Source organism: Dipodomys merriami, unplaced genomic scaffold (genome assembly GCF_024711535.1).
Source record: "Dipodomys merriami isolate MVZ:Mamm:240054 unplaced genomic scaffold, mDipMer1.0.p SCAF_14, whole genome shotgun sequence".
Classification (NCBI taxonomy): domain Eukaryota; kingdom Metazoa; phylum Chordata; class Mammalia; order Rodentia; family Heteromyidae; genus Dipodomys; species Dipodomys merriami.
The window spans coordinates 29,189,180-29,214,866 of NW_027202715.1; the positions used below are offsets into that span (position 1 = coordinate 29,189,180).

Below are 25,687 nucleotides of genomic sequence, written 5' to 3' on the forward strand. Positions count from 1 at the left end.
AATTAATTTCCATTTAATCTTGCTTAATATTAAGGCTTTCCAATAGTTTTTTTTATTTAACTTATTGAAATTTTGTAAAATTCTTTATAAAAAACCTGTTTGGTTAACTCACTATTTATATCCTAAATTGTGTTTGATACACTGTGTCTCTGGCACACATAAAAGTTTGGGCACAAACAGTATAATTAATTTGTGGTATGTACTACAGAGTATGTAGTGTGCACACCATAGTCTTACAATTGTAATGGCGATTGCTAGCAGGAATTTAATACATGTCTATGTAGATATCATTTTTTTCAAACTGTATTTTTTAAAATAATGTAATTGAAGTATGCAAAGCCAATTTTAAGTAACTCTTAACTTTGCAAGTTTTTCAACCAAACTATGTATTTTGAAAATGTGTAAACCTTTTGCTATAAAAGATAAAGAGCAAGACATATGACAGGTTATTAAATTTTTGTTAATCATGGGGTGAACATAAAACCATTTGTGCAATGGATTTATAAAACTCTATTTTCTTTGATGACATTGGTAGCTGAAGAGCAGAGCACTCTGAATCACAAACATTTATTTTTATGTTCTTATAATGAATAATAAAATACTAAATTTAAAAATTAGAAAAATTTAAAATACCTTATAGGAAAAAGTCAGTATGAACTCTTTAAAAAAATAAGCTTTTTATTGTGAAAATACTGTACAGTGAGGTTACAATTACTTGAGCAAGGTAATGAATACATTTCTTATCAAGCATTGTTGCCTCCTCCTTTGTTTTAACCCTACCATCCCTTCCCTCCCATCTCCACAACTACATTCCCCACCCACTTCCACCCCCGCCCCCTCTAAATTGTAAAGTTCATTTTTCGACCTAGCATCTTGTACATCTCATTGTTGCAGTCAGCATGAATTCTTAAGCCTCATCTTGGAAGTATTTGCTTATAAATAAGATCCACTTTATAATAAACATCTCTTTTCCACAAATAAATATTCTATATTCACCACATGAATTATTCACAGAAATTTCATACAAGTTTATTTTGTTACAAGTAATAATATATTTTTGAAGAGCAGTCATTCTTTATATGATAGACTCTGATTTGCTCCCATTGTGAATAAGATTAAATGGAACATTGTCTTTCAGGGTGTGGTTTTCTACTACCTAAGTTTGGGGTTCAGTACCCATGGTGCCCTTGCCCTTCCATTTCTAGATTGTGTGATCACATCTAGTCTTACTTTATTTCATGTGATTTTAATCTCTATTTTGTATTAGCAATAACCTATGTAGCTGGTTTCAACTTTTAAATTCACTATTTTTGTATTTTAACTAGAATATAAAATTTGCTAAATTCTTTTTTTTGGGGGGGGGTCCGGTCGTGGAGCCTGAACTCTGGGCCTGGGCGCTATCACTCAGCTCTTCAGCTCAAGGCTAGTGCTCTACCACTTGAGCCACAGTGCCACTTCCAGCTTTTTTCTTTTTGCTTTTGTGGTGCTGAGGAATTGAACCCAGGGCCTCATGCATGCAAGGCAAGCGCTCTACCACTGAGCCACCTTCCCAGCCCTGAATTCTTAATTATAGAATTAAACAGTTGTATGTGTATGTTTGTTCTGCACATGAAGGATAGCAATTTTTTTCTGTAGTAATGAGATAAAGGTATGAGTGAGTAGTTAAAAAACACCAAATACATAGAGCATATATAATGCTAATAACATCATAGGTAATAGTTACTATTTCTTAAATATTAACATCAAGCTTCCACAAATCTTTCAATTTTTCAATTGTGAAAGATAACTTTAGATAAAACACTTATGCATGAATTATTTCACTCAAATTTTATCTCAGCCGTCTCTCAAAGATTGCATTGTAAAATATTCTTTGCATTTTTTTCAATCAATGAACATATGTGTATTAAAAGAAAGATATAATTCTATAAATCACATCTTTACCAATAGATAATTTAATTTTAAAATATAGTTTGACAAATTTAAAAATATGCCTTATAAGTTCTCTCCAGGCTACTAGAAAAACTTAAATAATTTATTACCAAATTGATCCAGCGTCTGTATCAAACATTTGAATATAAAAACTTCATTAATAAAAGATTCGCTCTAGCAAAAATATTTAATATTTAGTATTTTACATTATATATGCTATCTGTAATTATATAAGACAATTAAAATATCATCATCAGAAATTATAAAATATTGATAATTGGTAAACAATACTTTAATTTATAATTGTTCTTTAAAATTTATTTGAAAAAATATGCCATTAACTCAATGAGTTCTTTTTAACTTACAGGAATTTACATTGTCATGTCTCTGAGTAGTACTACCAATATCTACAAATAAGGTATAGTGTTTTATTTTACATTTAAGTATATATTTTAAAGCTTATATCAAGAATTGTATCTCATAAAAATCCTAAGTACGTTGTTGCCTTTTGAGTTTAAACTTTCACTGATCTGTTGGGAAGCATTGGTCATTTTCTTCACATAGCATTGAAAACCCACTTTTAAAATACATGTCTACTTTTACGTGATTTTTCTCATGTATTCCTCATTTGTAGCAAAATGAAATTAAAATATTTGATTGACTTAGCCATCCAACAAAGACTTACTTGCCAAATGCCATTTTTATCTTGATGTGTCATTATACATGGTAGACTTTGTATAGAAATGTTTGTTTTAATCTTATAACTTCAAGAGAAATGCCATGGAAACATGAGGTCATCAATACTATAGAAAATAATATAGTCAAATCAAGGTCTGTGGAGGATTTTTTAAAATCTATTTTGGACCCATTTTTATATATGTGTAGATAGTTATGCTTAGTATATAATTCCGTGAGTCATGAAAAATGTGACCAATATCAAAGTGAATTTACACATTTCCTGAGATTATAAATTAATAAGAAAATATTATTTAATATTTTGTATATTTTGAGGGGAAATATCTTTAAGGACAAGTCATTTTGTTCAATAAATTCACATATCATTGCCCCTTGTTCTTTCTAAAAAGTCATGGAACCTATGTTCTGCCCAACTATTTGTTGGGAATAAAAGGAAAGGGGAAAGGACAGAGCAGAAATATTGACATGTAAAATATCTAATGTTTAAGACCTTACTTTTAGCAAAATTTAATGGCAGAAACCTGTTTTGGAAAAGTCTTAATGTAGAAGAAAATTTGAATTCCAAACAAAGATCTACTTCAAAGTGTTAAGCTTCTTAACTGTAAGACAATCCAGTTACTTCTTATTCAGAGAAATAAATCAAGATATGATCATTGCAGTTCATTATTTTCATCATTTTATTCTTAATTTTTAATCAGAACTTTCAAAAAGTCAGCAGCTGGGCAGAGCAATTGTCAGGCCTTTTAAGTTTTGAGTTTCTTAGCTGCTGCTTATATGGTTTTGGAAGGTAACAAATTTAGATGTGAATGCCTAGTTCTTTTGCTTTAAAATTCACATTTTTAATTGAATACAGTGAACTGGAAGTTTAAATAAAAATAACTGATTTGCATTCAAGTCAGTTCTTTTAGTTCTTCATTAATATTCTTAGACAGCTTTATATATTTTTAATCAATTTATCCCCACAAGTTGTATAAATATGTAATACTTTAAAAAAATCTCAGTAATTAATTAACTTATTTTTTCAAATAATATTTACTAAAATAAGAAAAACACCTTTATCATTCCTTTGATCCTTTAAATAATGAATAACAAAATAAAATATATTTAATACAAAAATCACATGTTAATCAAAATAATATTTTACAGTAAGCATGTTCCCTACTTTTTAGTAATGTTAAAAATTTAGCATAATAGAGTTTACTTCTCTCTGAAAAATACAAGCAATGAAAGGTGGCAATACTTTTCTTCTCAAATTTATTTAAGTAAAAAATCACTGTGAAAACAAACCAAAAACTCATGGGAAGTTTACTCAAATGATGAACTTGTACCTTGTCATTGTGATCTTTGAGTGTACAATGAAAGGTCTCCCATAGCAATCAACTCAAGAAGTACTATAACTTTGTAACACTCAACTTACATATTTCCATCAGTCTTTCTTAGCCAGTGACAGTGGTATGGACAATCCATAGAAGTGTAATAAAATATCACTGAAATCCAGTATTTCTTTTAAATGGGAGTCTTATTATTGATTTTCAGGAGAAAAAAGAGGAATTTTGAATATCCACAAACTAATATGTGGCAAGGTTTTATCTTATCAGGATAAATTAGATGCATACTGTGCTTATTTTTATTATCCATTCTAAGAAGCTGTCTTCATATATCTATTTTTATGTATCTCCCCTATTTAAGATAAAAGGATGCCCATTCTGTTTTTATCTAAAATTTATTCTTGATTTTTTTGTCAGTGATAAATATGTATAGATAGACATGTTACAAAGGAACTTCTGAGCGTGACAAAGATTAGAAAATACATTTCTCAGTATCAGATAACTGAAAAAGAAAGCTGTTGGAAATATTTGGTATTCAGGCCTTTTAATCAGTGCTTTATAAAATAGATGTAACTTTTTAGAATATTTGATATATATGATTTTTTACAAGCAAGCCTAACTGATATGAATCAACCAAAAGATGTCTACTCTCAATCACTTCATCTTCCATATACAAACATTTACTTCATTGCATAGTCTTATTTCACTTAGTTGTTATTTACAATTCTTTTTTTTTTTTTTTTTTTTTTTTTTTTGTCGGTCGTGGGGCTTGAACTCTGGGCCTGGGCGCTGTCCCTCAGCTCTTCAGCTCCAGGCAAGCCCTCTACCACTTGAGCTACAGCGCCACTTCCGGTTTTCTGGTGGTTTATTGGAGATAAGTTTCACCGACTTTTGGGCACAGACTGGCTTTGAATTGTGATCCTCAGATCTCAGCCTCCTGAGTAGCTAGGATTACAGGCGTGAGCCACCAGCGCCTGGCTTATTTGCAATTCTTTATGGACCTTGGTCTGTAGTTGACCAGGACCATTGGTGATATCAAGTGCTTTTTATTTTGCACCGATATTTGAGGGTTCAAACTCAGGAAACAATACTTTGTAGTCAGGCACTATATTGCTTAAGCTATGACCCCAAACCAGGAATGGCGAATGTTTAATACAGAAAAAAATTATGAACATTTTTCTACTTATAAAGTCATAAAGCATACTACCAATGACATGTACTGTATTCCAGGAGGTTTTTATATAGAAATTGAAGTTTCAGGTTGTCTTGAAATACCTCTTGATTCTGTAGGTTCCTTTAAAAATTGTTCTTTCTGTCACTTCTATGACTGGCTTTCAGTTATCTCTCATACTTTAGCTGAGGTAATTCATAAAGTATCCCATGAATTCTATTCTGCCTACAATAGCCACCGTTTGAAGCCGGACTTAAGACAAAATGTCATGTCAAAACCAGCTTTACAATGCCGGTGGGGGGGGGAGGGGGGTATAATTGGGTGGGGGGAGGGGGGTAAAATTGGGTGGGGGGAGGGGGGAGGCGGGGAAGGGAAGTGAAGGGTAAACAAAGGAGGAGGCTGCAATGCTTGGTAAGAAATGTATCCATTATCCTGCCTATGTAATTGTAGCCCCTTTGTACAGTATGTTCTCAAATAAAATAAAATACAATTTAAAAAAAAAAAAAAAAAAAAAAAAGAAAAAAGACTAAAGCCTACAAATTCCTTGCTATATATCACTGACCTAAAATTTATTTTATGCTTATTATACATGCTCCACAAATAATCACATGTTTTAATCCCTTATCTTGTAATTGCACTGGAGTATATATTACTTTCTTTTTCCTGTGTGTGCAATAGAGCTTATCTATGTAGTGTAGGTTGTCCTAGAACTACCATGTAGTGTCTTCCTTCCCTGAGTGAGATGCATGTTTTCCCTCATGCGTGCTGGGACAATTTGTTAAACTTTATCAATCAGCGGAATTTGAATAGCTTTAGCATTGTATATCCCCTGATGGAAATCTTTATTGAGTTGAACCATGTTTTCATAAGAAGAGAGGAACAGCAATGTTGATCTGAATCCATATGATCAAAATGGTTATGCCATCTATATTTGCTTAGTAGATGTAGTTATCAAAATCAATTGAAAATTGAGGAAAAGAAAAATAATATTACAAGCAGTCAGCAATGAGGTTTCAAACTATATTAATGCTGCTTTTCCAAAGACACAGTCATGCAAGCATAAAGAAATGTGTGACATATCACGAAGCTATAGATGGCTTGCTTTCTACATGATTCTGTTGTAATAAAACATCCAGAACAATCTTTGGGGTCACTCCTTATTTGGGGTTTTATTCAAAATCAGATTTAATGGTCTTTTTACCTTGTTATAAATGTGGATCCATATGTTTTACACAGTGTAAAAGATTTTTATTTCTTGTTTAATTTAATTTTTGTTGCCAGTCCTGGTGCTTCAACTCAGGGCCTGAGCACTGTCCCTGAGTTTATTTTGCTCCTGGCTAGCAAGCTAACACTTGAGTCACAGCCAGTGCCACTTCTAGCTTTTTCTAAGGAGTCGTTTATTGGAGATGAGAGTCTCATAGACTTTCCTGCCTGGGCTGACTTCCAACAGTGATCCTTAGATCTCAGCCACCTGAGTAACTATGATTACAGGAGTGAGCCATTGGTGCCTGGCTATTTCTTTTTAATGAGGAACTGAAGTTGTTTATATATCCAGCTCTATCTTAATATTTGTTCATTTAACTTAGTCTGCTAATATATACTTTATTATTTAACTTTTTAAAAACTAATATTAGTATGTTTCATGGAACTGCATAGAATTCCCCTTCTCAAAAATAGTAAATCTGCCCAAAGATAAAACCATCACAAACAATACCCAGATAGAAATTCAGGCATTGTAGTTCAAGTCTATAATGCTAAATACTTGGGAGGCAAATTTCGGATGATGGGCTTCCTGATCAATACCAGTTTTTACAGCACAATGGCTGAGTGCAGAGCCCTGTGACTGGAGGAAGCGTAAATAGGAAGAATTCAGCCAGTCTGGATTGGCCATTAAGCAAAATCCTTCCACAAAAATAACCTATATAGTACACAAATGGTCCTAGAAACATGCATCACCAGTAGAGTACATGCTTAAGCAAGTAGGACAAAGGTTCTAAGTTCAAAGCTAGAACTCCTTCATCTTTTTGTCTGAAGACAATATATGTATTCACATCAATCTTGTAGGTAGATTATAGTAATTTCTTGCTGTCTTTGATTAAACATTGGATCTGAAGAGAATATGAAATTTCTACTCTTCAGAAAATAATCGAGCCTATGTTTCAAGAATTTATGTTCTTGGATCTGTACTGCTTTTGTGAGATATAGGTGAGTAAACCAATCTATTTAATTAGTTCAACTGTGCAGAATCCAGGAGATTTTGGAGAAGCAAAACAACATAACCTGTTGAGTCTTTGGGGAATACCAATTTTTCCTTCCACGTTTCTCTTTATAGGAAAGGAGTCTTTAGGTTTGTGCAGTTTGGAAAGAAAAAATAGGGTATAATATATCTCAGACATCAAAATAATATAAAATAGTGTTTGATGTGCCCACTGCTTACTTTTTTCAATGTTTTTTATTGTGAAAATACTGTACAGAGGGGTTATAGTTACATGAGCAAGGTAATGAGTACATTTCTTCTTAAGCATTGTTGCCTCCTCCTTTGTTTTCCCCTTACCATCCCTTCCCTCCCACCTTCTCAATTACACTTCCCCCCTAAATTGTAAAGTTCATTTTTCTGTTGAGGATCGTTTTAGCTATTCGGGGTCTTTTATTGTTCCATATGAATTTTTGGATTGCCTCTTCTATTTCCTTGAAGAATGAAGTTGGAATATTGATACTGAATATTTCAACCAGTAGCATCAAAATACATGCTTTTCTAAGCAGCACACAAAATATTTTACAAAATAGACCACATTTTAGGTCACAAAGCAAACTTGTCCAAATTCAGAAGCATTGAAGTTATGCCCTGCATTCTATCAGAGCACAAGGGAATAAAATTAGAACTTAACACCAAACACCACCAAAGAAAGTCATGTAACACATGGAGACTGAATAGCACACTGTTGAACCACCAGTGGGTCATGAAAGGGACTGCTTACTTTTTTTTTTGGTGTGAGATTCTTTGCCAGTCTAGGCTATGTCCTCTGAAGTCAGAGTTTCTGCATGATTTGTGATCTTGGTTAGTAGATACCTCCAAGGTGACCTGCACTTTGCTGTGTAACTAAGTCTGACACTGAGCCCCAGTGGCTGTGATGAATGAGGCACAGTTCATCACCTTCTTCAAGTCTACTTCTCCGTACTCTAATGACTTGTTCTGGCCTGCTTATCACCTAGATTTCTTGCTAAGATGATGACTATGAAATAGAAACACAAATGAGTGTTGAGAAAAATGTCAAATCCACAGTATCCCTTCCCTTTATAATAATAACCTACATTTTCCAGAGTTTTCAAGCGTGCTTGAGGACAAGAGACCTTACCCTGCCCTTGGTGTTACACTCAATCTCCCTTCTCAGTGTTTTTCCATGTATGAACCTTTCTAATCAAACAGAGTTTTCTTGTCATCATGATATAACAATAAGAAATCAACTCTGCAATTCATAAGCAGTCCTTTTATAAATTATTCCTCTTACACATAGAGATAGGTATACAAATTTATGCAAAACTAGGAAAATTTATATTGCATAAATGTCTATGTTATATTGGTTTTCTAAAGAGCCAAGACACTTGTATATCACAAATAAGTTAACTACTCTAAACCATATACTATCATTAGGTTAATAAATAAGTCAGAAAAACATCATCATTATAAAATTGTTCCAAGCTCTTCTCATTGAACACTAAGACCATATTCTAAGTGTATCTCATATAAAATTAAGAGTTTAAGTTAAACCAGAATTTGGGAACAATTATTTTCAAATCACACATCTGGTAAGGAAAATATTCAGACTATAAGAAAAATTATTAACACACAATAATCATCGATTTTGTTTCCAAAAGAAAATATCTGATTAGACACTTAGCATAAGAAGATATGTTGATAAGATATTTTAAAAATGCATTAATAAAATGAAAATTAAGTATATTAAGATATAATATCTTTGCTTAATATCTAAAATTAACAAATTGTTACAAATGTTCTTGCAAATCAGTTTATCAAGAATAAAAATCTAGAAATCATTAATTACACACAAATCCTATGAACTTGCCATTCTACCCTATTTACTTATAAGATATAAAAGCATATGATCACATAAAGACATGGAAATATGCAGCTATAGCCATCTGCTTTTTGACAATTGTTTCAAAAAACAAATGTTGGAGAAAACACAGCTTTTGCAACAGTTGGTGGAAAGGTAGATATCCAAATATAGAAGAAACCCAGTTCATATATCTCACCATCATTCATCAGTAACTTTGCAAACACTATTCAAAAATAAATAAATAAAGGGAATATACTTGAAAATGTAAGTAACAGCAGTAACTTTTCCAACAGGTATCCAGGCACTTAAAAAATTAACAGCAGGAGGGCTGGGAAGGTGGCTCAGTGGTAGAGCACTTGGCTTGCATTCATGAGGCCCTGGGTTCGATTCCTCAGCACCAAATAAGCAAAAAGAAACAAGCTGGAAGTGGCACTGTGGCTCAAGTGGTAGAGCGCTAGCCTTGAGCTGAAGAGCTGAGGGACAGCGCCCAGGCCCAGTGTTCAGGCACAAAGACCGGACCTCCCCCCCAAAAAAAAATCACAGCAGGCTGGATTAGACAAATCAGATTGGATAACATGTAAAAGCTTCAAATTTAAAGAAACAATCACCAGATTGAAGAGACAATGAACAGAACATGGAAAGAAGTAAATATTTGATTATGCATTAGACATGGAGATAGCATCCAGAATATAAAGAGAGGTTAAAAAAGTAGACATTTAAAGAAGAAATAATTTAATTAATAAAGAGGCAAATTCTTTGAACAGAGATTTCATGAAACAAGCACAAGTGGCTAATAAATACATGAACACATTTTTACATCCTTACCCGTAAAGAAAAGTGAACTAAAATGTCATTGAGATTGAATTTCATTTCAATCAGAATAGAAATGGTCAAGAATGGTAGAATTCAGAGGAAAGAAACCATCCTACATTGTTGGTGGGAACATAAATTAGTGTAGTCCCTATTGAAAGTGTATGCTAGTGAAAAATAGTTTTATTTGTTAAAAACCCAAAACAGTAACCCCAAAATGTTCTTCAAGATACTAATATATATATATATATATATATATATATATATATATATATAATGTTGGCATATCAATCTGTTAAAATAATAAACAGCACAAATAAATAAAATATTGATATACACAACACAAAAAAATCAAACTGAGCTAAAAATATAATTACACACAGTTTCTGATCTTGACAAAATATAATACCAGAAATCACAATCTGATCTATGGTTAAAAAGACAGGAGCTGGGAAAGTGACTCAGCGGTAGAGTGCTTCCCTTGCATGCATGTGTCCCTGGGTTCGATTCTTCAGCACCACATAAACAGAAAAGGCCAGAAGTGATGTTGTGGCTCAAGCGGTAGAGCACTAGCCTTGAGCTGAAGAGCTGAGGGAATAGTTCCAGGCCCAGAGTTCAGGATCCATGACTGTTCAAACAAACAAACAAAAAAGACAAAAGTTTGGTAGTATGAGGAAGAAGCCAGAGTGGCTAAGAAGAAAAGGTTATACAAGAGCTTTTGATAACTTCAGGGGCTTCTGGATGGATCTCATGCCTTCCTTGTAATGACAGGTACATGGTATTTGAATTGCTAAATTTGTCAAATCTTTGACTTTACACATGAGAAATGTATATCAATAAAAGAAATACCAGGGGCTGGGAAGGTGGATAGGTGGTAGAGTGTTTGCCTTGCATGCATGAGGCCCTGGGTTCGATTCCTCAGCACCATGTAACAGTAAAAGCCAGAAGTGGTGCTGTGGCTCAAGTAGTAGAGCTGAGAGACAGCACCCAGACCCAGAGTTCAAGCCCCATTACCTACAAAAAAATGTATTCTTAAAAAAAAAAGAAATACCAAGATCTTGTTTAAAAATCACTCATTATGATTCTTATTATTTTGTGATTCTATGTTTCTGTAACATATAGCAGATTTTTCACTTGATATAACACAGTTGCCTATTCTTGCTCTCATTTCTTGAGTAAATGGAACCCTAATATTTGCAGATGGCACACTCTTATATTTAAAAGACAGCAAAGACTCCCACAAAAGTCTTTTGAATCTTTAGACAACATAGCAGGATAAGATCATAAGGTCCCAATAGTTATGTGCATAAAATTATATAAAATGTTGCTTATTGAAATGAACTCCAAGAAATGGAAAGAGGGGTTTTATTAACTGTTTAAGGTATTTTCCTTTCTTCTTTCTTTTTTTCTTTGGTTTATTCCCTTTTGTCACTGTTTTTATTTCTGTACTCTTCGTCTTGTATGTAAGTGTATCAGATTTGGGGAAAGAAAGTGGAAGCACAGAAATGGTGGGACAAAAGGTGAACCAAGTCAGCAGTGAAACCCATTAGACTCTAGGCTGGCAATGAACTATACAACTCTGGGGTGAGGGAAGTCAAGAGGGCAAAAACTGGGAGAGAGTGAGTTAACATTGTTCAAAAGTATATGTACTCATTACCTGACTCATGTATGTAAACTCTCTGTACATCACTTTTACAATTTTTTTTTAAAAAAAGAAGAAATTAATCTTAACGTTGAGACAAAGATGGGCTGGCAAGTGGCTCAGTGGTAGAGCGATTGCCTTGCATGCATGAGTCCCTGGGTTCGATTCCTCAGCGCCACATAAGCAAAAAGAAAAAAGCCAGAAGTGGCGCTGTGGCTCAAGTGGTAGAGCGCTAGCCTTGAGCTGAAGAGCTGAGGGACAGCGCCCAGACCCAGAGTTCAGGCCCTATGATCGGACGCCCCCCAAAAAAAGTTGAGACAAAGATAATAAAATTATAGTAAGAATCAATGAATATTTATTAAGTATTAAATCAGCAAAAGGATATTAATATTCAAAAACAAAAAAATACAAATAGTAGCTTTTCAATATGACTACAATAAGAAAGACATTAGGATAACAATCTCATCCACAATAGTTTCATGTAACAAAAAAATCCAGGAATAAAATTAGTTTGGGAGATGAAAGACCTCAACAATGTAGATGTAGTCTTCCTATGCTCATGGTTTGGCAGAATTAAGTATGTAAAAATGGCTTTGCTACTGAAATCAATCTACAATGCCTTCCTCATTGAAAATTCAATGTCATATTTTTACAAAAATAGAAAACTGAAAAATTAATCTTGAAAATTTTACAGAGCGTAAAAGACCCCCAAATAGTCAAAACAATTCTGAGCAAAACTATCAATGCTGGAGGCATACAGTATTTCCAACTTGCATTGCATAAGAATTATGAATATTAAAATGGGAATTTATTTATTTCTAAATTTGAATTTCCATTTATATTTAACTGAAAGCATGATTAATTTCCATTTAATTAAAATCTTATTTCATTTGATTATTGTAGTCCAACTTTAAATTTTTGTAATTGTGTTCATACATTTTCCTTATATCTTGCAAAATGTCATTGATAATTAAATGATGAAACTTGATTTTAATTTTGTGTGTGTGTGAATTAATAAAATGGAAATGAAAGTGCTGTTAACTAAGAATTTCAGCTTTCAAAAACCAAATAAATATTGAGTCTATCTCTTTTTTAGGTATATAGTTCGTTCTGTGAGTAGATTTACCAAAAAAGACAGATCACAAGTTTTGACAGATAGAAGAGGGAGGTAAGAGTTCTCTCTATATGGAGAAAAAGCAAGAAAGAACATACATACACACCCCCCACATATATGTATATATACACACATAGGTGTGTGTGTTTTACATTCACATACACATGTATACACACACATATATGTGTGTGTGTTCTTTCTGTCTCTCTATATAGAGAGCACTGTTAACTCCCTTTTCTATCTGTCGAAACTTATGATCTGTCTGTGTGTGTGAGAGAGAGAGAGAAAATCTTTATATATGGAATATCTTCAACCTAGATATTGTCTATTTATTTCATTAATAGTTGTATTAATTGTTGTGTATATACAACACACACGTACAATTCTTATTAACAGATTTAGCTAAAAGTGAGAAAGATACAAAATTGATACATATATATCAATCAGATGTATGCATATGCATGTTTGATATAAATAATAAATATTTATGTTGAATGTCTTCAACCTAGACATTGTCACATAATTTAATTAATAATTGTGAAGATCATCTGATGTGATATATTCCCAAATTCTTAGGAGAATAGAAGAAATGCATACATATTTAAAATTTTAGAATCTGTAGAGTTGGATTCAATCCACAAGTACCAGGAAGTGGGTCCCTGATTACCTTTTTGTGTAATTCTAGTGATCACATCTTTCTTTTTCTCAGTCATATATGGAAAGCCAAAGCTCCTGGCTAGCTCTGTCACTTTCCACTTTTCTTTTGCAGATCTCTATGGGAATTTTGTCAATAGTGTAAAACACATCACAATTTTAACTAGAATATTTATTTTTTGTAGTTGTATTGAGTTTGGAACTCAATTCTTCATGTTTATGAGGCATGGATTCTACTACTTCCTAGAGCTGTGCTTTCAGCCATTTTGCTCAGGTTATGTTGAGACACAGTTTTGCTTTTTGTCTGGGCTTTTCTGAGCTACCGTCTTCCTATTTATTTCATTCAGAGTAGGGTAAAGGATATGCAACTCAGTGCCCCATTTTTTCTGTTGATATTGTTAAGGCTGGCCTCAAACAGTTGTTTCCTTCTCTCAAGCTTTCCAAATAGCTAGAATTACAAATATGATCCACATTCCCTGGCTTTTCTTAAGAAACCTTGTTTCTGATATTTACAAATGTGTGGCTACTTTTTAATTTCAAAGGTAAAGATTAAAATTACTTGCTTGTTTGTACCTGCAATTCAAAATATACGCAGTAATATTTCCTGTTGCTTTATATTTTGAACCTAAAAGGCAAAAGCCTATTTATTTTGCAGTGAAGATTGTTTTTCTTAGTAAATAGAATAGAGAAAAATGAAAATCAACAGATATTATAGTTAAATCACTCGAGTCAAACAGGTTACTGGAATAAAGAACTAAAAAGCATCTATTAAATCTTGATTATATTTTCTGGTATATAGAACTATAAAACTAAGGTTTGACATTTTTCTTAGGTCAGCAGTTACTTAGTGAAATATACCAGAAGACATTTTATTTTATAAATTTAGTAACCAGGTCAAGGATATATTTTTCTTGAGTAATTGAAAAATATTCTATGTAAAAATGAAAATAAGGAATCAGTCTCCTGGAGCAAAATTATAAATAGTTCTATAAACTTTAAATGAATTGTCTTATTTGTAGATTTTTTTTAATAATTTACTGGCATTTACCTGAATTCCATTTACCTTCAGTGTAATGAACTGTGTTTGTATTTTTACTATATTAATACAACAATATAAGCTGGGCGCCGGTGGCTCACGCTTGTGAGAGCTGAGATCTGAGGGTCATGGTTCAAAGCCAGTCCGGGCAGGAAAGTCTGTGAAACTCTTATCTCCAATAAACCACCAGAAAACCGGAAGTGGCTCTGTAGTTCACGTGGTAGAGTGCTTGCCTTGAGCTGAAGAGCTGAGGGACATTGCCCAGGACCAGAGTTCAAGCCCCATGACCGGCAAAAAACAAACAAACAAACAAACAAAAAGTATAGAATGTAAATAGTCAATTTGTTATGCAAATAACTTATTACATTTAACTGTAATTAGAGAGGCTAATTATTAGTGCAACTAATGAAGTAAACATAGAAAAAGTAGTTATATTTGTATAAAATTAGATGAGTAACACGTCATTTTCAACCAAATATGTAATTTCATGAACAGTCTTCAGTGTATTGAAGAACACTGAAATAAAAATGATAAAAATAACTTAACATTCAAATAACGGATTTGACTTTCGTTCTCAGATCATCAGAATAGTTTATTTTTTATTTTTTTAAATAAGCTTTTTATTGTGAAAATACTGTACAGAGGGGTTACAGTTACATGAGCGAAGTAATGAAAATATTTTTTATGAAGCATTGTTGCTTACTCCTTTGTTTTACCCCTACCATCCCTTCCCTCCCATTTCCACAACTGCACTCCCCCCACCCACCCCCTACCCCCGCCTAAATTTTAAAGTTCGTTTTTCGACATAGCATCTTGTACATCTCATTGTTGCAATAGGTCAACCTGTATCCCTATTTAAACAATTTGTTTTTTCCCTTCCCCTCCCCAAATTATACCAACAACAAATACAGTGAAAACAGGGGTTATACCGTGGGGGAGTGACATACAAAGCAACACAGAAATCACGTGGTACCTTATAAATATGTTAGAAACAATAGCAAGAAACAAAATAACAACAAAACTTGTTTTCTTATCTTGGGGTTCATTTCGCTTAACATCATCTTATCTGACCTTTTCTGCTTGTCTCAGACATTTACTAGTTATTTCAAATAAGGGAAACCATAGGACCTATGTTTCTTTGGGCCTGGCTTACTTCACTTAATATAATTTTCCCCTTTTGTGCATTTACTCAAATGATAACAAACAAGACCATACTAAAGCTACCAGCACAACTATGTTTATTGCAGCATTATTTGCCATAGCTAAGATATGGAACCAACTCAGATGCCCCTCAGTAGATGATGAATGGATCAAGAAAATGTGGTATATATACATAATGGAATTCTATTCTTCCATCAGAAAGAATGACATTGCCCCATTTGTGGAGAAATGGAAAGACACGGAATCATTTATTTTAAACTAGTATTATAATGAGAAAACTGTTACTTTCAAGACATTTGAAATAATTTGGTTAATCACTTCTGAGCATCTCTGCTGTCTTACAAACTCATTAAAGCCTGCTTGTCTCTTCAAAGTGTTTGGAATACAGTTTTTAAACTTGTGCCTACCACTCTATTTTCCTCAGGCTTTGGCCTTGAGGGATTAAATATGTCGTAGAGCTGTTTGATAAAAGCCATAAACACTGGCAGGTACCACAAACCCTTCGATGTTCAGCCAATGATGACTTTATGCTTTTGTTTATCATTCATCAGATTATTTTAAACAAAGTTATAAATATCATTTTGTCTTTCCTCTTTCAAATTCTATTACAAGGCAAATATGATTTTATTTATGTGCTTATTTAAGGCAACCTATTGTATATTCTTTTGAGGTTAGTATCAATAGCCTTTTTTGTCTTTCTTCCTCTTTCTTTTTCTTTCTTTCTTTTCTTTTCTTTTCTTTCTTTTTTTTTTTTTTTTTTTTTTTTTTTTTTGGTCAGTCATGGAGCATGAACCCAGGCACTGGGTGCAATTCCAGTGCTTCTTTGCTCAAGGCTAGTGTGCACTACCACTTTGGGCCCCAACTCCACTCTGGTTTTCTGGTAGTTTAGTGGAGATAACAATCTCACTTGGAACCACTATCCTCAAATTATATCTTCCTGAGCAGCTGTGATTCCAGACACGAGCCACCGTACCCCAGCTCAATACCCTTTATATTTGAGATTATAGCTTACATTTTTCACATCAGGAACTTCACTCCTCTGTCAATGTGAATCGCTTCAGACTTTGACACAGGGAATTGTTTCGATATAAGAATATTACACATATGCTTACCCCCCACACACACAAAAAAACAGTTTTTATTTAACAACAATATTTTGCATTATTTTGGTATCACTTTAACATTTAATTTAGGACCCCAAATTTCAGGTTGTAGACCTAGTAATGAATTGAGTCTGTAATCATACTGTCACCTATAACATAAGAAGTTACTTAATGTGGCCTACTTTTAATTAAATATCAAATTTACCAGATTACCCATTGTACATTTTTATCTTCATTTTAAATAGATTATATCCAGGAGATAGTTTAATTGGAAACATCAAAAAGTACTAGTAGGGACTACACCTTACATATTATCCTCATATATAAAACACAGTATTATTAAATGTAATTTTTGTTTTCTACATTGACAAACAGGTAAACGTGACAATTGATTTTATTGATTCTTAGCAAAAACAAACAAACAAAAACCCTTGAAATATTCTTATGTGCAAAATTATACTTTTAATACCATTCTCTTTTCAAATAGTGAAAGTAATGAATTTCTATCCTATGATGGAGATGATTGACATTTTTTTTCCTTTTGACTGAAAAGCATGTTCCTTGTGGGATACAAAAGTATATGTAGACATAGGTTTCATAGAAAGTCATCTATACTTCAAGACAGTGACTGTCATCCATATTTGAAGCTTGGATTGGAGATATTTTATGTCTTTTATATGCCTACTGAAAACGTTAAATTTGACTACATTAGATTTCTAGGTACTTAGTTTAAAACCTAAGAATATACATATATCTAAAATATTGATTTCATAATGGGATTCAGTAGACATTTATTCTAAAATAATTTTTAGAATACTAATAAAATATAGATGATAAATTGTGAAATAGGTTTTGCATTTACTTGAGAGTATATGTATATTTTGGAATACAGATTTATTTTGTTGAAAAAAATCATCATATGAAGCCTAAGTACTTTCAAAGGGCATGACTTAGTTTGATAATATAAGCCAGGATATATTAAGAAAGGTTGGCTTTAGGTGCTCACTGAATTATTATATAATAAGAAGGCAAAGTTGGGGCTAAAAAGCAAAAACATATGTCTTAAATCCTTCAGTGCTAGATTAGAAAGGAAAAACAAAATTATCACAGAGGAAATTCTCCAGGTTCAACATTTGGTGTTGATGCATCTCGCTGAGCTAGAATACAAATAAAATCAAATTGGCCTGAAATACATTCAGTATGTGGCCAGAGGTATTCTCTAACTCATTCTCTGGTGATTTGTGTCAGTTGATTGCTATTGGGGTTGATGACAAAGCATCATACAACTTCACTTTTCAACATTTTATTTCTGTTGCCCTTTTGAGGCTGTAGGAGAAATTTAATTAACTTTGCAGCTTTAAAAAAATATTATTTCAGTATGGAGATTTTTTTTTCAATTCTCTGTGGATTAAACAAAAATCAGTAAGAATCAAATTGTAGGGTAGTAGATTTTAGGACAATACGGGGGGTTGGGGAGTTCCTATAATATTTTGCTATGTAAATATCATGTTAAAGGAAGTGAATTTTAGTTCCAAGATAAAAATAGTTGTTTACTATGTCTGTTCACCACATTAAAGAGGTGTACTCTTTAAAGCTCATTTTCTTAAATCTGTTGCTAGATTGTAAGACCCTTACATTGATGATTTTAAATCCTTCTTTTCAATATTAGAACAAAACTTTATCTTATGGATATTGTATTATGTAATAATTTATTTATTCAACTAAGAATGTTTCCAATAGGGACAACTATGCTCCAGATTCTTGAGAATGGAGGGAAGAACAAACCAGAAAAGGAACTTGTCCTTCCACACGTTCCTGAAGGAATCACCCATTGTTTCAAACTACACCACTTCCATGTAATATGTAATAATCAAATTTTAGCGGGGACTATTTGTTATTACTTTATAATTGTTTCCAAAAAGCACTTAACACTTAAAAACAAAATGATACTTATTTTTATAACTTTGGCTTTAGGATAAATGCAGGGGAAAAAGTATTACTTGTGATTTTTAAATGATACTAATACTTTAGAATGTGTTTGACATGGAGGTGCAGTCCATTTACAACACTGAATACCAAGCTCATTGGTAAGCTCATGCAAAGGTTATCTCTAACAATAGATAATTTCTTAGTGTTAATTGCAGCACTCTATTCAGTGATTACCTTGGTGGCCTTTACATCAGGAGTCCAAATGCAAGAAGCAAGAATTAAGAGAGCTACAATATTAAAAAAAAAAAAAAGATTCTTTTGTTCAATTCTGAGCAGGAAATTTTATTCTGCTTCTGTATCTTAATGTGCACAAAGCTCCCAATTATTTTATTAGTGGGCAAAAGGAAGCACACTTTAAAATATTAACAATTCAATGCCCACACCACTAAACTCAAATAGAAAATGAATTTAATTCTGCTTCTGAAAAACTCTGTAGAGATTTTATTCATGTGCCTTGAGGCATAGAAGTGGCAAAACCACTTCCTAACATTCCTCCTCCCAGAGCTGAAAACCTGTCTATTTGTCACTCGTCTTTAATTCCTACTGACCCCCTGGGTCATTCCTCAAAGGTTCCCTGCTATGAAACTGCTGAGCACAGTTGGCAGTCAAGTATGTTCTCATTTTTTACCCAGGAGAAAAATCAAAAGTATCAAAGATATGCAAAATCATAACATATCAGAGACACCTTCCTTCCTCATTTTTCAAGTGCCTTTTAAAATGCAGGGAAGAAGCTGTAAGTCAATGTCAAATTTAAATTCAACCCCATCTATGTATAGCCACGTGAAATCTCAACAGAAATTTTATCTCAAATACAAAATAATCTCAGAGTGAACACAGAGGATTTTTTTTTTCTCATTGGCATAATATCCTAAAAAGACCTACAGTAAAATACAATTTGTTCAGCGTAAACATGATGTCAAGCTGATGTTACATAAATATTTATTTAAATAAATCTTTATTTTATCTGTTAAAGACAAAAAGTAAGTTAGATATTTTTGTCTTGCTGCTTTGGCTAAGGGTCAAACTGGTTATCATTGATATTGTTGGGTATCTTGCTTTTTTTTTTTCTTCTCAGTTGTAAAAAGAAGGCTTCTCACTTTCTCCCTCAGGAACCATGCTTACTGTCATGTTCAGAACATACATTTGTTAAGACTCCTGATTGGACCTTTCTGACTACAGGGAAGAGTAAGAAGCTATCAGAAATGCTGAGAATTCCTCTGATGGGTGTTTGGGCAGACAGATTTGTTAATAACTGCATTAAAACCAGACATTACCAATGCAGTTTCTAATTTTCTGCGAGCTTTCAATAATGAGTTAGCATCCTGTTCCAAGAGGCTGGCTCAATATTAACATGAAGTAGTAGTTTGGATAGTTATACTACATATTTTGTCTAATTTACTGCTTTATACATGGTGTAGAAGATAACTTGAATAATCTAGGTCTAAAATTATAAAACTAAGATTGAAGATATTTCTTAAACTTACAAAGATGTACATCATATCCTAAATTTATACAATGTGGAAAATGGAAAACAAAAGTTTAGCTGAATCTGTAATGTTTTCTTTGATATTTATTTATTTAATTAATTTATTATCCAAAAGTAGTTTTACCAAGGGGTTTTATTTCAACATGTCAGTTTATGAATACAATGAATCTTGATCAATGTTGCCTCTTTCACGAATTTATTTTTAATGATATCAGAAGCCAATATTGAAACAAGTTAGCATTAAGAAATCATGGTAATTATATTAATCCAAAAACTTTCTTCAAAATGATTAGAATATTTATTGAAATTCTACAGCAGTAAATGAAAATCAATATATTATTATTTGAATAGCATGTACAAATTCATTATTTATGTTACTTATTTGTAACAAGGTGGCAATTTGCATTTCATTTTCTATTTCAAATTGAAATACTAATACAGATTGAACATGTGTTAGCTCTCAAATTAAGAAGATAAAAGTCCATAGTCAGACTTCTAGGAAGATGGTGATATTGTCACAGGTAAACTCCCTAGGTATCTCTGACCAAACAAAGATTTCGAGTCCCAGCACACACTTCATTCAGTAGATGCACACCGATCAAACTTTTAAACAGATAGAGACTCATTCTAATACAGAAGAAATCTCACAACGGAAACGCAGAAGCAGAGAACAGTGTAGGTTTCAGAGGCAGCCTGTGGATATCTGCTGACAGGCTGCAGCCATGGCCCCTCTCTCCCGAGGCAGCTCAGAAAAACCCAGAAGGGCAGAACCCACCTGAAGTGCTACTAATAAAACTTCGGAGAGAAGTCCACTCTACTACTGAGGAAATCACACCCTACCCCGGGAAACATCGTTACACAAGAAGAGAAACCAGCAGACCTCAAAATCAGAATGTAGGTCTCCTACTGAGAGGCTGTTGCTGCTGCTGCCACATAGCATGGGAGGAAGCACACCTAAAGCACAAGAGGGTGAGGGGGGCAACCGGGAAGAGGAGGTGGAGACCACCACACCCAGACACAGACACCCCTCACCAGGATTGCACTGACCAGCCCAACATCAACTCCAGAATTTGTGAGTACCCCATCAAGGACCCCTCCCTTGGGGGTACCAGATCCCTGGGGTGACTAAAAGTGTCCTGATGGGATCCCCCACCTGCGACAGAGGGAGCATAATTGAAGCAGGCAAAGAATCAAACTTTTCCCATACTTTCCATGGCTACCTAGGAAAGGTTCCTGGGACACAACCCTACCCCTGAGCCAGAAAAATACAATTCCCAACTCCCCTGAAACCACCCATGGGTGCACAGCAATGCCTCTTGGACAGGCATGCAGCCAAGAAAACAACACCAGGAACCGCCCTTAAATAGGAAAAAAGGCTGAAAACCATTATATCCTCCATTACTTCCCCCAGCCCAGCATTTCTGATGGGAATAGCTGCATATAGCTCCAGTAGCAACTAAATTCTAATTACAGCTCAAAAGTGAGGATCTTCCTCTAAAGAGGTCCTAACTTGGGCCATTCCCATAGAAACTGCAGAATGGAAGTCCTGATAACTGACACACAGAGCAAAGAGCCTCTTTTAAAAATATTTTTTCTTTCTTTTTTTTTTCTCTTTCTCTTCCTCAGTTTTTAGAGAACACAAAACTCCAAGTTGAATGTTCTGGATATATTTTCTGATATGATGAGTTGATATATGTATTTATACAATTTATAATCTTTTTTCTGTAATATATACAAATCTAATATCTTATTGTTCTTTATAACACCTTTCTCTCTTCAAAAGTAGAGCTGTAATTTGACAGGAGACAGCAATTACATTAGGGTTTGTAGAGAAAGCAGCATTAGGATTTCTGGGAGTTTAATCAAACTTTACTGTTTACTTAACTCCTTCTGCAACATAGAATACAATGTTATTTTTTAAAATTTTCTCTTTCTTTCTCTTCATTATTCTATTCTCCTTCTCTTCCTTCTCCCCACTCATTTATACCCATCATCACACTCCTTCTCTATCCTCTTCTCTTTCTCTCCTCTAAGTCCCCTAAAACCCCTCTTACTCATATATACACATGACAACTGCCCTTCCCATCCTAACCTTACCTCACAACCTCAATACATAAATCTAATAGTCAGATTTCAACAATACAATGCTACAGCACAACTGAACTCTAAATCTCCACTTCACTGATCCCAGAATCCAGATAAGTAAATCTCAACAAAGGGATAGAACACCAGTTGCCAAGTCAACCAAGAAAACAAAAAACAGCCTATTTAGAAAATCACAGATTCTTAAAAGATAAAACAAGACAGATCTTCAAAGATGCAGAACACACAACAGAAATACCACAGAAATATGCAAATCTAAGGAAATACAACAATCACAGAAATCAACCAGACAACAGAGCAGGAAATAGATACCTAGAATTCACTTCACAAGATGTACTGAAAACATTGCTGATAAATTTAATTAATGAAAAGTTTGAAATCATATACCAGACAATTCATGAGCATGAAGAGACAAATTTAATAATGGGAGAATTTGTGGAGAACACAAAAAAATGCATGAAGTCCAAGAGAAGGCAAAGGAGTACATTGACCAATCAGCCAGCCAGTTAAAGGGCATTCAAGGAAATACAAATAAATTGGTAATGTAAAAAGGTCCTTAGAAACCCTAAAAAAAGACCTTAGAAAAGAGGTAGAAGCCCTCAGAAATTACCAAACAGAAAACAGGAAATTAAACAGTAAAGTTGAAAACTTCTGTAGCCAAATAGACAAAGTAGAAGACAGAGTCTTAGATCTGGAAGACTGAATAGATCAAATTGAATGACAGGGATTATTATAAAGAACAAATCCAAGAAACAAGAAAGAAGCCTAAAAAATTACAAGAGTCAATCTGGAGACTGAATTTGAGGTTAATAGGTATTCAGGAAGAAGAAGAGATAGTCAAGGGGATAGGAAACCTTTCACAGAATCCTAGCAGAGAACTTCCCAAATACCCATAAAGAAAGCCCACTCAGATACAAGAAGCATTTAGGATACCCAATAGACAGGATCATAACAGAACATCACATTGACACATTATAATTCACACAGAGTCATTAGAGACCAAGGAAAGAATCCTAAACACTGTCAGAGAGAAAAGGTTGCTTACTTAAAGAGGAAAACCAGTCCAAATATCCAACAACTTCCCAGCTGAGACCATTAAAGAAAGAAGAGCCTGTCATGAGATATTCCAAATGCTAAAATCAAACAATTACCAACCCAGAATAATGCACCCAGTAAAGTTCTCCTTCAAAATTAAAACATACCATTACAAAAAAAGGATTTATATCCACCAAACAAGTACTCAAAAAAAAATTAAAGATGCCCTTCATATGGAAAATCAAGAAGAATATGATGTTAGCATAGAAAATACTCCTTACCAGAAAACTAGATAAAGTTAGCAAGAATAGAGGCCAGTCTCTAAAATAGGAGATCATATGGCAAGAATTACCAGTCACCTCTCAATCCTCTCTCAACATCAATGGACTTAACTCTCCAATTAAAAGACATAGCCTATTTGGATCAAAAAGCAAGAACCATCCATCTGTTGTTTACAAGAGACCCAGCTTACTGACAAAAGCAGACACATTCTCAAAGTGAAACATAAGAATACAGTCTTTAAAGCAAATATCCCCAATAAATAGGCCAGAGTAGCAATCCTAATATCAGATAAAATAGACTTTAAATTAAAATCAGTTAATAAAGACAAACAAAGTCACTATATACTAATAAAGAGAACTAATACTGAAGGATATGACAATTCTAATTATCTACCCACCAAATACTGGAGCATCCAATTTCATCGAATTCATTCTACTTAACTTAGAAGTACACATACAACAAAACATATTAATTGTTGGCAACTTCAACACATCATTGTCACCTCTGGATAGATCATCCAGGCAAAACTCACCAAGAAACCTCAGATCTAAATAACTGTATTGGCCAACTAGATTCAACAGACATTAAAAGATTTTCACCCAATAGTATCAGAATATGCATTCTACTCAGCAACCCATGGCACATTCTCCAAAATATACCATATGTTAGGTCACAAAGCAACCTGAGAAAATTAAAAACAAAACAAACAACAACAACAAAATTTGAAATTATCCCCTGCATCCTCTGAGAACACAATGGAATAAAATTAGGGCTCAACAGCAAAAAACATCACAAAAAAAACTCTCTAACTCATGGAGACTAAACAACACATTGTTGAAAGCTTAGTGGGTCATCAAGAAGATTAGAAAGGAAATTCAAACATTTATGGAATTTAATAAATTGAACACACAAAATATCAGTTCCTCTGAGACACAGCAAAGGCAGTACTCAGAGGAAAATTTATAGCTCTGAGCACTTACATCAAGAAATTGGAGGAAACTCAAATCAACACTTAACTGCTCTTCCACAAATTCCTGGAAAAGCAGGAATAAGCCAAACAGATGGAAACAAATAATGAACACTAAATCAGAAATAAATGAATTAAAGAATAAACATTGTTAGAAAGAAAGAAATAACAAAACATAAAAACTGGTCCTTAAAAACAAACAAACAAACAAAAAAGTGATAGATAATCAAATTGGACTCAAAATAAAAGATAACCCATCCAAATTAATAAAATTAGAGATAAAAATGTGAACATCATAAATATTCAAGATTAAGAATGTTATTAGGGAATACTCTGCAAACCTTTATGCCAATAATTTGAGAACCCAGGGAAAATGGAAGCATTCCTATAGAACACTGAAATCCCCAAACTGAACCAAGAAGATTTAACTGAGCTAAATAGACCCATAACAAGAAATGAAATTGAAATGGCAATAAAGGACCTCCCATCTAAGAAAGGCCCAGGAAAAGACAACTAAATTCTATAAATTCTATAAAGCCTTCAAAGGAAAATTCATTCCTGTACTCATCAAACTCTTCAACAAAATAGGAAGAGAAAGAAAAGTACCAAACTGCTTTTACAGCATAGCACTCATCCCCAAATCAAATAGGGTCTCATTAAAGAAAATGAACTATAGACCTATGTCTTTGATGAACATTAATGCAAAACTTCTCAATAAAATTCTGGAAAATCAAATTCAACAACTAACAAAAACTAATCAGACATTACAATCAAATGGGATTCATTCCAGGGTTGCAAAGCTGATTTAATATACATTACACAAGTCAATTAATGTAATTCAACACATCAACACGGCAAGGACAAGAATCACATGATCATCTCAAAAGATGTAGAAAAATTCATTTGACAAAATCCAACAATCCTTTATGATAAAAACTCTGGAGAAGTTAGCAATCCATGGAACAATCCTCAATATAATAAAGGATGTATATAACAAACCTACATCAGCCTCATACTAGGGAAACATTAAAAGCATTCACTCTAAAATCAGGAATGAGACAAAGATGCAGGCCTTGACCACTCCTCTTCAACATAGAGCTGG

The 25,687-nt window shown here is 33.5% G+C and overlaps 1 protein-coding gene across 1 annotated transcript in view; it reads left to right on the forward strand.

The window, feature by feature from the left end:
* The first annotated feature begins 2,307 nt into the window (after positions 1 to 2,307).
* Pcdh15 (protocadherin related 15) overlaps positions 2,308 to 25,687 on the forward strand; it is a 620,145-nt gene continuing 596,765 nt past the window's right edge. Inside the window, exon 1 of the mRNA XM_070020439.1 lies at positions 2,308 to 2,347. The gene's annotated coding sequence lies outside the window, so the exon portion shown is untranslated. The remainder of the gene's footprint in view (positions 2,348 to 25,687) is intronic.